This window comes from Lampetra fluviatilis, chromosome 3 (assembly GCF_964198595.1).
Source record: "Lampetra fluviatilis chromosome 3, kcLamFluv1.1, whole genome shotgun sequence".
Taxonomy (NCBI): Eukaryota; Metazoa; Chordata; class Hyperoartia; order Petromyzontiformes; family Petromyzontidae; genus Lampetra; species Lampetra fluviatilis.
Window position 1 is genome coordinate 27,097,521 of NC_136277.1, and position 11,641 is coordinate 27,109,161.

Genomic DNA, 11,641 nt, shown 5'->3' on the forward strand with positions numbered 1-11,641 from the left:
ACAGCAGCGAGCGAAATAGGACTTGTGCATTTGTGTTGGCTTATCTAAAACATTTCAGTTACGTATCTCAACGAAAATGTTTGTATCCATGTGAACACGAATTTGAGCATGTTGGGGGAGAATGCACGTGACGTGGCCGTGAAATTTCGTCGAAAAAATGTAATCGATTTTCCCAAAGCATCAATAAGCAACATTTCACCAAAACTTACATCAAATATGAAAGGGTGGAAAAGCATCGTGCTTTATTCGTTGGTTAGTTATAAAAGAAAAAATGCACCTTTGGGGCCGTCCATAAATGACGTCACGCAATTTTGGACGATTTTTGACCCTTTGACCCCCCCCACCTCGTCACACGGGGTCACAAAAAGTCAGACCCCCCCTAAATATGACATCACAAAGCTATGCCCCCCCCCCCTAAAACCATATTTCCATTTTGAAAATAAACATGCTTCAACTCGCTTTAAACTATTGTTATTGTAGTGCGTATTTAATGTGGCGCTGCACTCTGATGATGTAGGAAAAACATTTATGAAAAAGTCATTTAATTAAGTAGAACGTGTTGTCTATATTTATTTAAAGTTGCGCATTTTGATGTGACGTAACATTTCTCAACCCCCCCCCCCTCGTCACACATCGTCACAAATGTCTGACCCCCCCCCCCCCGAGGTGCGTGACGTCATTTATCGACGGCCCTTTTGCATTTACTGACAATGCTGACTATCATAATTTCTCTCCTGCCAGTGCTTTGTAAGTTGTTTGGCAGATAGCACATGCGCCGAGTTAATGTCACTTTCTTACATCGGTTATAATGACAACATTAGAATCCGCACGTGAGACTGCGAAAACCATTGTGATGTTCCATCCTTGTGCCTGCAACTTAAAATTCATAATCAACTTTTTGGGTTTAGATCGCGTTATTTATAAATGTGTCGTAACCCTCCACCACCCGACACGGCCAATCAGTAAAAAAAAAAGTGTCACGTTGACAAAAGACAAATAGTTCACAGCTTTAGCCCACCGGTGTGTTGAAGCGTGTAAAGGTTGTGGTTTCACGCTTCAACACACCGGTGGGCTAAAGCAGTGAACTATTTGTCTTTTGTCAACGTGACACTTTTTTACTGATTGGCCGTGTCGGGTGGTGGAGGGTTACGACACATTTATAAATAACGCGATCTAAACCCAAAAACGTTGATTATGAATAATATTGGTCGCGAAAGCCTACGTGTTAAACTTAAAATTCATAACCGCACTGCATCATGAAGTTGACAGACTTGAGGAGTGGCTCTCTTTGAATAAATGTCGTATACATATATATTTTTTAACACTCTCCGTAAACTTCTGTGAGGACATCTGTTTTAATCATCAGCCAGGGTCCATCCACTGCTGGACGAAGGCCTCGCCGAGCCACCAACGCCCCTCGCAAGATCACACAGAATCAAAATCTTCATTTAGCCTGAACAAATCCGATGAGCTATGAAGCTGATAATTGTTTTTTTTACCCTTCTATCTGGCAACAAAACGAACACCTTTTTTTTACAAGGAGTCATGTTTGACGCCAAAAGGCACGCCTTTTGGCGTCATCTGGTCCAACACCATGTGAGACTAGGCTCTAAGGAAAGCTGTCTCGGGTGTGGACCAATCAACTTCAAGGACAGTGCATACATTATCAGAGTTATGTTTTTTGTTTGCATTATGGCTGCAGGTATTGTGGTCTATGAAAACATGACTCCTTGTAAAAAATGTGTCAGTTTTGTTGCCAGATAGAAGAGCAAAAAAACAATTATCATATTTTTTACTGGCAAATGAGGTTCCAATGGAGCTATGAAGCTCTTTTTCACAGATGTCCAGCAGGGGTGGGTCAGAAAGTTACAACAACAAAGAATACGAAAACGATCGGGAGTGCAGAGTATAGGAAAGGTAAACAAATCACAACAATGAACGTAACATAGAGAAAGTATATTAGTAAAAATTGCGCAATCCACCTCGCAGTTCCACACACAAATTGATTGCATCGCTTCCATCTCCTCGGCAGACGTCCTCTCAAATGCATGAGGGCGTCCATTGAGGTGGAGTGATGCTGCGTCTTTATTTTCCAACATATATGCACGCAATATTTAATACACAATGTACAGCCATTTGTTTCACCACTACTACTGGTTGAAGGCCTCTCTATGCCACGTCGGCCGTGGGGGGTTGTTTGATCATACTTCACCACGTTGGTCAGTGTGGGTTGGTGGAAGGTGACGAGGCAGAGGGCTAGGAAGAGTTCAAACTCCACGGAGTACATCCACGGCCCGGAACGGAACCGAGCTGAGCAGGTTCATGGCGCTGTGACCTCACCACCGCACCGCCGCTCCACCACTCTACCCCTCCCCCGTCACCTCCCCCACAAATTAATTAAATAAATGCATAGATATATAAATAAATTCATCAACTACTCTATATTCAAAACCCAATTAGCAAAAATGGTCGCATCATTAATAAATCACACCCATGTTAGAATTCAAATAAATTTGCACCCAACTATTGCCTTGCCCGAAATAATGATGCAACTTGAAGGGATATTCAAATGGGAACTATTTTTCGTGATATCTTCCTGCCACCCTTTTTTTTCTTCAATTCATTTTTTCTCTTTCCGCATTTTCTCCTTCTCCGCCTTCTTATTTTTTTTAGACTCTTCTGCCTTTTTTTTGTCTGCTCCCTCGAAGTGCCGCTAGGGATCACCGCGGTCGTGCACTCGCCCGTCAGTCGTTTGGGGGGGATGCCCTTGAATTGTTGCTGAAAGTATGTTTCTGAAATCTCAACAAGAAATAAGACGTACAAAAATAAAACTATTGCGAAAATAACGCTGTGGGGTTGTGACACGGTACCGTGTGTCGACTGTGAGCAGGGGACGTCCATGTTTTTCGAGGCTCGGATACACACTGTTACCCACCGAGAGTGTTTTGTCACCTGCCACGGACAATTACATCCACCGCATCGTTTAAAATTGATTCCAACTCGATTCTCCCGTTCATGTTTGGAATGACGGGCAAATTACAGATCGGAATTTTTAAAAAACATTTGAAATATATCGCTTCGGTAGAAATGACAGTAAATTGTCAAAGACCAACTGACAATGCCTTTAGCATATGGATAAAGGAGTAAAAGCTCTGAATGAAAATACAAAGTAATGTTCTAGACTCTGTTATAAAAAAACACGGAAGTCACCCATTCAAGAGCAAATACTCGCTATCACTTATTTTGCAGTCGAATCATTCACAGCCCGTAGTGTGTAATACTTTATCTTCTGGCTTTTGTTTAAGATTCAACTCCTGAGGGTGCCAAAGCCGACAGCGGGGACCGGGATGTGTCACTTGCACATTGTCCACCCGGTGGCTTTGTTATGCGCATTGTGGTCCGTGCACTGTGGGTTTCACAATCATAGCCAACAGCAGTCGCTGATTATCAACCATGGTGCAAAAATCCGCGTGATAGTGATAACATTAAGTTTCGTGCAGACACGAGGTGGGGCATTGATTTTTTTTTGGTGTGTGAAAATAAAAAGAAAAGCCAAGACTCGCAGGGACAGTTGTGTGAATGGATAATCATAATGTTATCTGTCACCGCTCACTAAAAATACGGTATAACAAATCTCGGCAAGCAGGATTCTCTTATGATGTTCATGCTTTGTTTCAGCAATGTTTTATTCTAGTTAGGAGACTATTTTCATTGTAATATTTCTATGAACGAATGTTTTATTTTAAGATGTGCAATCTTTTCTTATTATATATTTCTGTTGGCATGCCATCCTAGGTTACCGCACGTGAAAATATGCGTTTTACCAAATTCATATTTACAAATGAGATATCGCATCTGAGATCTGCATCCTCGGGAATCAATATTCAAAGCGGAACAAACTGATGCAGAAAAATAGATGATGAAATAAAAAATAATCGGCTTAACGCTTTCTGGCAATAACCACACATGGTTAATGCAGACTTGATGCCTTGAAATATGTGTCTTTTTGGTGTTTAAACATCTTAACGCCTGTTTTATTGCCAAGAAGGGTAACACCATTTTGTATAACTTCATAATTTTGGTACTGGTTAAAAGATCTCATAGATAAATATATTGATGCATACTGATTCTGAATATATAGGAGTGCATGCAAGCGAAAATCTGAAAGAGAAATAATTAGATATTTCATAAGGTAGTTTTTTCAGCAATCATAATATTTGTGCCAAAATATAATTGATATGAATACCACACTAGCCAACACAGCAATACCGTATGCTATTGTGGTCAATCACTTTTATTCCCCAATAAAGCGTACGCTATGTCATTCAGGTTTTCGAGAAATTTCACGGTTTGGAAACATTTGGGATTGTATTTCTTGTAGTGTTGTGAATCTGTATAAAATGGAGGTCCCTAGTAGGACTTTCCTTAAAATTAGTCGAAAAAGTTTGAGGCATTTCTTGAAAATGCCAAATATATATATATCTCAACATTCACAGCATCCCTGTTTTGGATACCTATTGTTTGTTTGTTTAAAATTAAAAAGACTCATTTGATTCAGAATGACAAGAGTAAGTTTATAAATCAGGACAATCTTTTTTTTTCACCCGTTCATAAAAGGCCTTTCCTGCAACTGTAACGCTACTCGCTAACTTGAAGTCAAACTCCTAGAGTTCTTAAAATTGATATTTACAACAAAAAAATTCGTATAAATTCATGCAACGTATAAATGAGTCAACGACAGCACATTTACTGGCAAAACAAAAGGCTGCAGGTAATTTTACCGCTTCCCCATGTTTTGCTTCACCACGTGATTTATGAAAATACTTTACATCATCTCAAACGAATTTCTCTTGAAAAAGAGTTCAGGGTTGGCATTGCAAAAGCATATCCTATGGAAAACATTTTAAAATGAAATCATGAATTTTAATTTCTTGTTAGAGTAATCGAGCATGAAATTTGAGCACTTTTGTGTGTAATTACTTGATGTGACTTTGAACTTTTTAGCCATTACAACCCTTAAAGAAAAGACCAATCTGGATGTGCTGGCAATGAAGAATGGAAGTAGAAACTGTCATGAAATGTGTTCGAGTTGTGTAATTACATGCGTGGACCTAGTACAATTGAATATCACGATTTACTTATCTTTTTTGGGATGTCTATTAACTTGAATAAAGATTGACAATTTCTACCACTTCACTGCAAAAAAAGGTTGAAAGGTGCCCATCATACATGCTTCAAGTGAATATTAATTAATCTAAAGCGTTGTGGGATGCTATTAGCACGAATGACGCTAAATAAAACGAAAGTAGTATTATTATTGTAGTATATGGTATAAGGACACGATAACCAAATGTAAATGTTGTGGTTTCACGCTTCAACACACCGGTGGGCTAAAGCAGTTAACTATTTGTCTTTTGTCAACGTGACACTTTTTTGCTGATTGGCCGTGTCGGGTGGTGGAGGGTTACGACACATTTATAAATAACGCGATCTAAACCCAAAAATCGTTGATTATGAACAATATTGGTCGCGAAAGCCTACGTGTTAAACTGAAAGAGGTTCATTAACAGACAATATCAGCAATTAACTAAATCGGTCGTCAAAAAACGTTGTTTAAACTCGGCTGGGCCACCTGTACCGCACGGTATCAGAGAGAAGACCTTGTATCTGGGGAAGGGGAGGTCGCAGGAAATGGTAAAACGAAGATGAGGACGACCACTTCCTTGAGCCGGAACCAAACAAAGCAGACGGGTGTCGCATCTACAGGTACCACGTGGGAAGAGCTCCGAGTGATGGCGCGAGACTGTGACAAGTGAGGGCACTTGGGTTGCCCGATATGTCGGTGACACGAGCCGGAATAAATCCGAATTCTGAGGTGGGTGTTCTGACATAACCACAACCAGGCCTGATAATAATACGGTCCAATAATATTATGAAAATAACCATTTATCCCAAAATGCCTCGTTGTATGTAAATTATATTTTCAGGAGGATATTGTTTTGGATGTTTAGTCAATTTATTTGTTGAGAATGTTGATGCAAGACCAGCGGATTAGGTAAAAGTCCATGCGTAAAATGGGATGATACTGAGAAATCCATGCAAATAGGTTAATAATCTTTTTTCACTTAAAACTTTCGTCACTGCAGGAATTCATATTCTTTGGTTATTTCGATAAAGTCACGTAGATGTAAAAATAATAATAAAAAATAATAAAGTTAATAAAAAATAAAAATATAAAAAATAACAATAATATTGTAGCCTGGTTCTTGATTGGAGTGAGTGTACTGGTAGTCTATAATGTAGACTGTAGCTTGGTTATTAAGCTGGGTGAGTGTACTGGCAGTCTGTAATGTAGACAACCTCGGTGAGCGTACTAGCAGTCTATAATGCAGACTGTAGCCTGGTTCTTAACCTCGGTGTGTGTACTGGCAGTCTATAATGTAGCTTGAATTTTTTTTTCATAAAAAATAAAAAACAAAAAAAAACACGACGTTTCGATCGCAAGCGGTCGTCATCAGGAAAAGGGGGGTTATCCGCTAAAGGCAAACTGTTTATAAAGGTTTGGAGATGGGCGTAGCCCAACTGTGTCAGCAGCATGGGCGGGGCAGCTAATGTTAATGTAGGAGAAACAACGACACTGGCAGTCGGTCTAGACCAATCAAAATGCCCCCAGGCAATCACTGCACCCTGCTCCATACACCACACCGCTGACGTTTGACATCAGGCCACATGGCCGACCGGCTCTGAACAAATTCCTCAACCACATCAATTCCATACACCCAGCCATCAAATTCACCATGGAGGTAGAAAAGGATGGCATGCTACCCTTCACGGATGTGCTCATAAAAAGAGACCAGATGGCTCAATGAGCCATTCTGTCTACAGGAAAGTAACCCATACTGACGCCTACCTAAAACCCGATTCCCACCACCATCCATCCCAGAAGAATTCCCTCATCAAAATGCTACACCATAGCACTCAATGTATCTCCGACCATGAACACATAACCAGTGAACTCAAACACGTACACCAAGCTCTCAAGGTGAATGGATATTCTGACTACACAATCTGCAAAGCCATCACCCCAACCGCGAGGAAGGAGCCATCTGATGATCCAATCAAAACCATCACCTTGCCATACATAGCAGGGGTAACCAAAAAGATTTCCAAAATAATGAACAAACACAATATCCAGGTCCGATTTAACACAGTGCATAAAATTCGTGATCTGATCCCATCTGTGAAGGACAAGATTCCTGACATGCAATACCTCGTCGTCTACAAACTAAGCTGTATCTGCGGCAGCAGTTACATCGGGGAAACTAAGCGACATGTCTCGGACCGTGTTCGTGAGCATAAGGCAGATTAGAAACACGGTAGGACCAATACTTCTGCCGTGGCTGATCATTATTTGAATGCGGCTGGCTCACACGACATTGATTTCTCTAAGACGATGGTACTTTGCAAGCCTACTGGTTATCAACAAAGATTCGTTCATGAAGCCATCCATATATACAGACACAGACACCGAGAGGATGGTTATAAACTCAAAAATTATTAGAAAGATGTCATCAACCACTTTGGGTCATGACTTGTGTTTTCGTGTCAATCAACCTCTACCGTCAGCAGTGTGGTGTGTGGAGTGGGGTGCAGTGATTGTCTGGCAGCCCTTTGGTTGGTGTAGACCCACTCCCGGTGTTGTTGTTGTTTTCTCCTGCATTGGCATTAGCTGCCCCGCCCATGCTGCTGACACACTTGGGCTACGCCCATCTCCAAACCTTTATAAACAGCTTGCCATTAGAGACTAACCCCCCTTTTCCTGATGATGACTACTTGTGTTGCGAGGTGCGCAAAAAAAGCCATGTCATGGCTTTTAAAAATATTTTTAAATCCTTTATATTAAGTTCACTTGCTTGCTTGCTTGCGCGCTTACGACCGTGCAAATCTTTCGGTCGTTTTTTAACCCACTTCCCGTGATCCAATCGAGCTGACATTTTGCACACAGACTCGTTGTGCGTGACAATTTATTTTCAAAAATTTTACACTTTTTAGGAATTTTTTTAAAATATTTAATTTCCAATTGCTTAATGGTGGCAGGCAATCATCTGACCCATAGGTGGCAGCCATCTCAAGCCAGAGGACGAGAGGACTCTAGCCGCCACGCATATAAAGGATTTATAGTGAAAAACTTTGTTTTTACGGGTAAATTTTTTAGGCTATAGTCTATATTATAGACTGCCAGTACACACACCGAGGTTAAGGACCAGGCTGCAGTCTCCATTATAGACTGCCAGTACACTCACCAAACTTAATAACCAGGCTACAGTCTACATTATAGGCTGCCAGTACACTCACTCCGATTAAGAACCAGGCTACAGTATTATTTTCATTTTTTATAATTTATATTAACTTTATTTAATATTTTTTTCTGTCTACGTGACTTTACTGAAAGAACCAAATAATCGGTTAATAATTTGCTTTGTTTACTGCCATCTGCTGGCCACTCTTTAACCCTGTGATTACAAAGTATATAAAATGTGGACATTCTATGCACACGATGGATGCGTCTGATTTCCCAACCCCACCTGCAACGCACACCGGCTTGAAGGCATCCACCACTACGCCTAACTTAAGAACCTGACTTGATCATAATTAGTGTTGGTTCACTGCTCTAACGGCGTACCACCTCTTGACTGGGATATTTTTTACGTGTTTATTTACGACAGAGTAATTCGAGTGTTATGTTGTTTCTGTAATCAAATACTTTCAGTCTCACCAACACAGGCGCAAAACAATCATCTCCTTAATCACGCGCGCAGATGCTGTGAAATGGCACGTTCAAATCCGTGCTCGATTAAAATTCAAATATAGCAGTGCGTTGCATTGATGCGTCAATCTACCACTCTTATGCAAAACCACACTGCCGTACTTCTAATTGGAATGGGGGGGAAATGGCACAACACGGCCTTCTGTTGCCTGTAAACAGCGGTGTTTTATACAAAGCGCACAAGCTGCATAGTCTGCGTGTGCCAGGAATATTTTGTTGTTGTTCCATTTGTGATGCATCTGTTGGGAAAAAAAACTAAGCGTGCTGTAAAAAAAATATTAAATTAACGGGGGGTGGGGGAGGGATTACTTTCTTCGCAAAAAATTCAAATAAGTCATGTGTACATCTTTACAACTAATGAGTTTCCCCACTCTATCAGTAATAAGTGGGTTTTTTTGTCCATTTTTGACATGTTCGAATGTATAAATAATGCCAGATTGTCATCCCCCCTAATTGCAATAGCAGTTTCATATTGTTTACTTTTTTAGTAAAATTGAGATTTAGATGTTTTATATATTTAAGTTTCTCAACTAACCACAGTCTTGTTAATTTCAGTTGGGATGTGTTGGCTTTAAGCTCAGAGGCTTATGAATTTCAATGTAATCCCTAGACTCTTAAGCCATGGGCAGGCACAGCCTAAAACCAACACTGGGTACAGCTTGATTTAGTCGAGATTTTTTTTCACATTTGCCATGCATGAGTGCCATGTGTTGTTCAATAACCTATGCGGTAAAACAATTCAGAGCCGTCTTTCAGTCTTCATACACGGACTTGCCATACACACGTGGAGTATTTGCACATGCCGTTGATACTGAACATTCAGTCCTAAATGTCTACGCGTAATGTTGCATGTCCAGTCACAATCCTAACATATACACGAATATGTACCCAGGTGCACGCACAAACATTAAATTGACAGAAAGAAAACTGATCTAAGAAGCATTATGTCCATTCGAGAGTACAAAGAGTTGAATACATAGCTATTCATGCCGTAAAATACCATTGTTAAAATTAAACAAAAGAATGTGTTTTTTTGCGCACCTTGAATAAGCTTTTACAATTTAATAGGCTGAAACAGATGAAAAACAGAACCTTGTACCACTATTTTACCGTGTGTGTGTTACGGTATATCTATAGTCTGTGCTAACCTTGAGATTCCAAGCTTGCAAGCGGCAGTGAGCTGCAAAAGCAAGCTAGAATTAATTGACCTATTATATATCCTACGTAGAATGACGGCAGTCGTATAAGCATGGTGGGTTGCAATGCAGCAGAATGTCGTTTTTGAATAGCTGTTACCAAAAGGGGATTTTTTTTCTCTCATAAAAATAAGAAAATAAACAATCCATAGGTGAACAACATACGTTCTGCACAACCGTATGAATCCATATCTGATGGATGTCTGCGGATATCACTATCGGTCAATGAAAATGGCAAATCCTCGGAGGCAAACGTTACCCGATCATGCACGAATTTAGCATTGTTTAGCATTTTAGTAACGTTCAACTTTTGTTGTTGTTGTTGTCTGTGGCTAATTAGAGCATTAAATTAAGACTCCACAACGGTGAGGTTCGGTATATTTGTTGCACTGTCCGCTAAATTGCATGTAGACCGTTCTCGGCAGAAAGACGGATGGATGAGCGGTATCATACGGCCGCCAAAGCCAAATGTTTAAAGCCGTCTTATAAGCACTTTCGTGACAAGTCTCGCCAACAGATTACCCGCCAGAGCTGACAACCGAGAGGAAGTCAGCGCGAAAGCACGAGTCTCAACAAGTCATGTGCATATCACACGGTGGAGAATATTTTTTTTTGCAGCGCAACTGCTAATAAGTTTTCAAACAACAAAAGCGCGTAAGGAGCGCCACGACCACGTGCGCATGATGCAAACCACCACCAGCAGCAGCTCCTGAACAAGTGCATTGTGGTCCTTCCGTCTTAGGTCACCGTCAAAATAAAACTGAGCAAATGTGACTGACCTGACAGGCACCAGCGCGCCTGATATTTGCACATCTGTACAGCTAAACAATTTGCAGTGTTTATGTGGATCGATGTGGAGATCGCTATGCACATTAATAATAAATACAGGCGTGTCTTGCTTAACGAGCGTGATACGTTCCGCGAAAATTTGCTCGTTCAGCGGAAATTCGTAAAGCGATCGTCCCTTTTCCCATTGACTCCCACGTTACACTTCAACCCCCAAAATGTTCCACTCTTACTTGATTTGGAGCTTTCAAACTTGATTTGGAGCTTTCGTGACTGCAGGAATTACTCTTTGGTTATTTCGTTGAAGAGTGTTCCACTCTTGAACAACTATCTTCGTGTTTTTTTACCGTGAGAATTACAAATTGCAATTTAAAAATCGAGTCGTAAAACATGAAACGTTACACTCGCCACACACGAAGAACCACAATGCTTGCGGGTGCCTGTCCACGGCGTCTGCAATTAATTAGCTTCGATTCCCCACCCCACAAATCCCACCCTTCCCAACGCGCACCCAACGCTCCCTCACCCACCCATTCCAGTGCCCCCCCCCCCGATACGGCGAATCACACGCGCGCGCGCGCGCGCACGCACGCGGCACAGCACCGCTGATGAACAAACAGCTACGAGCCCGTGGTGTGGCCCCCCCACCAACCTCCCCGGAACGCATTGCAATCGATCGGTCCTCCGCTCGCGAACATTTTACTCGTTTTGCGAACAAATTGGTCTTAATTCAAATTGTTCGTTTCGAGCGAATTCTCGTAGAAAGAAGGCTCGTTCAAGCGTAGACACGCCTGTACAGCCATGCTACTTACAGCCACGTGTAAAGGCACTG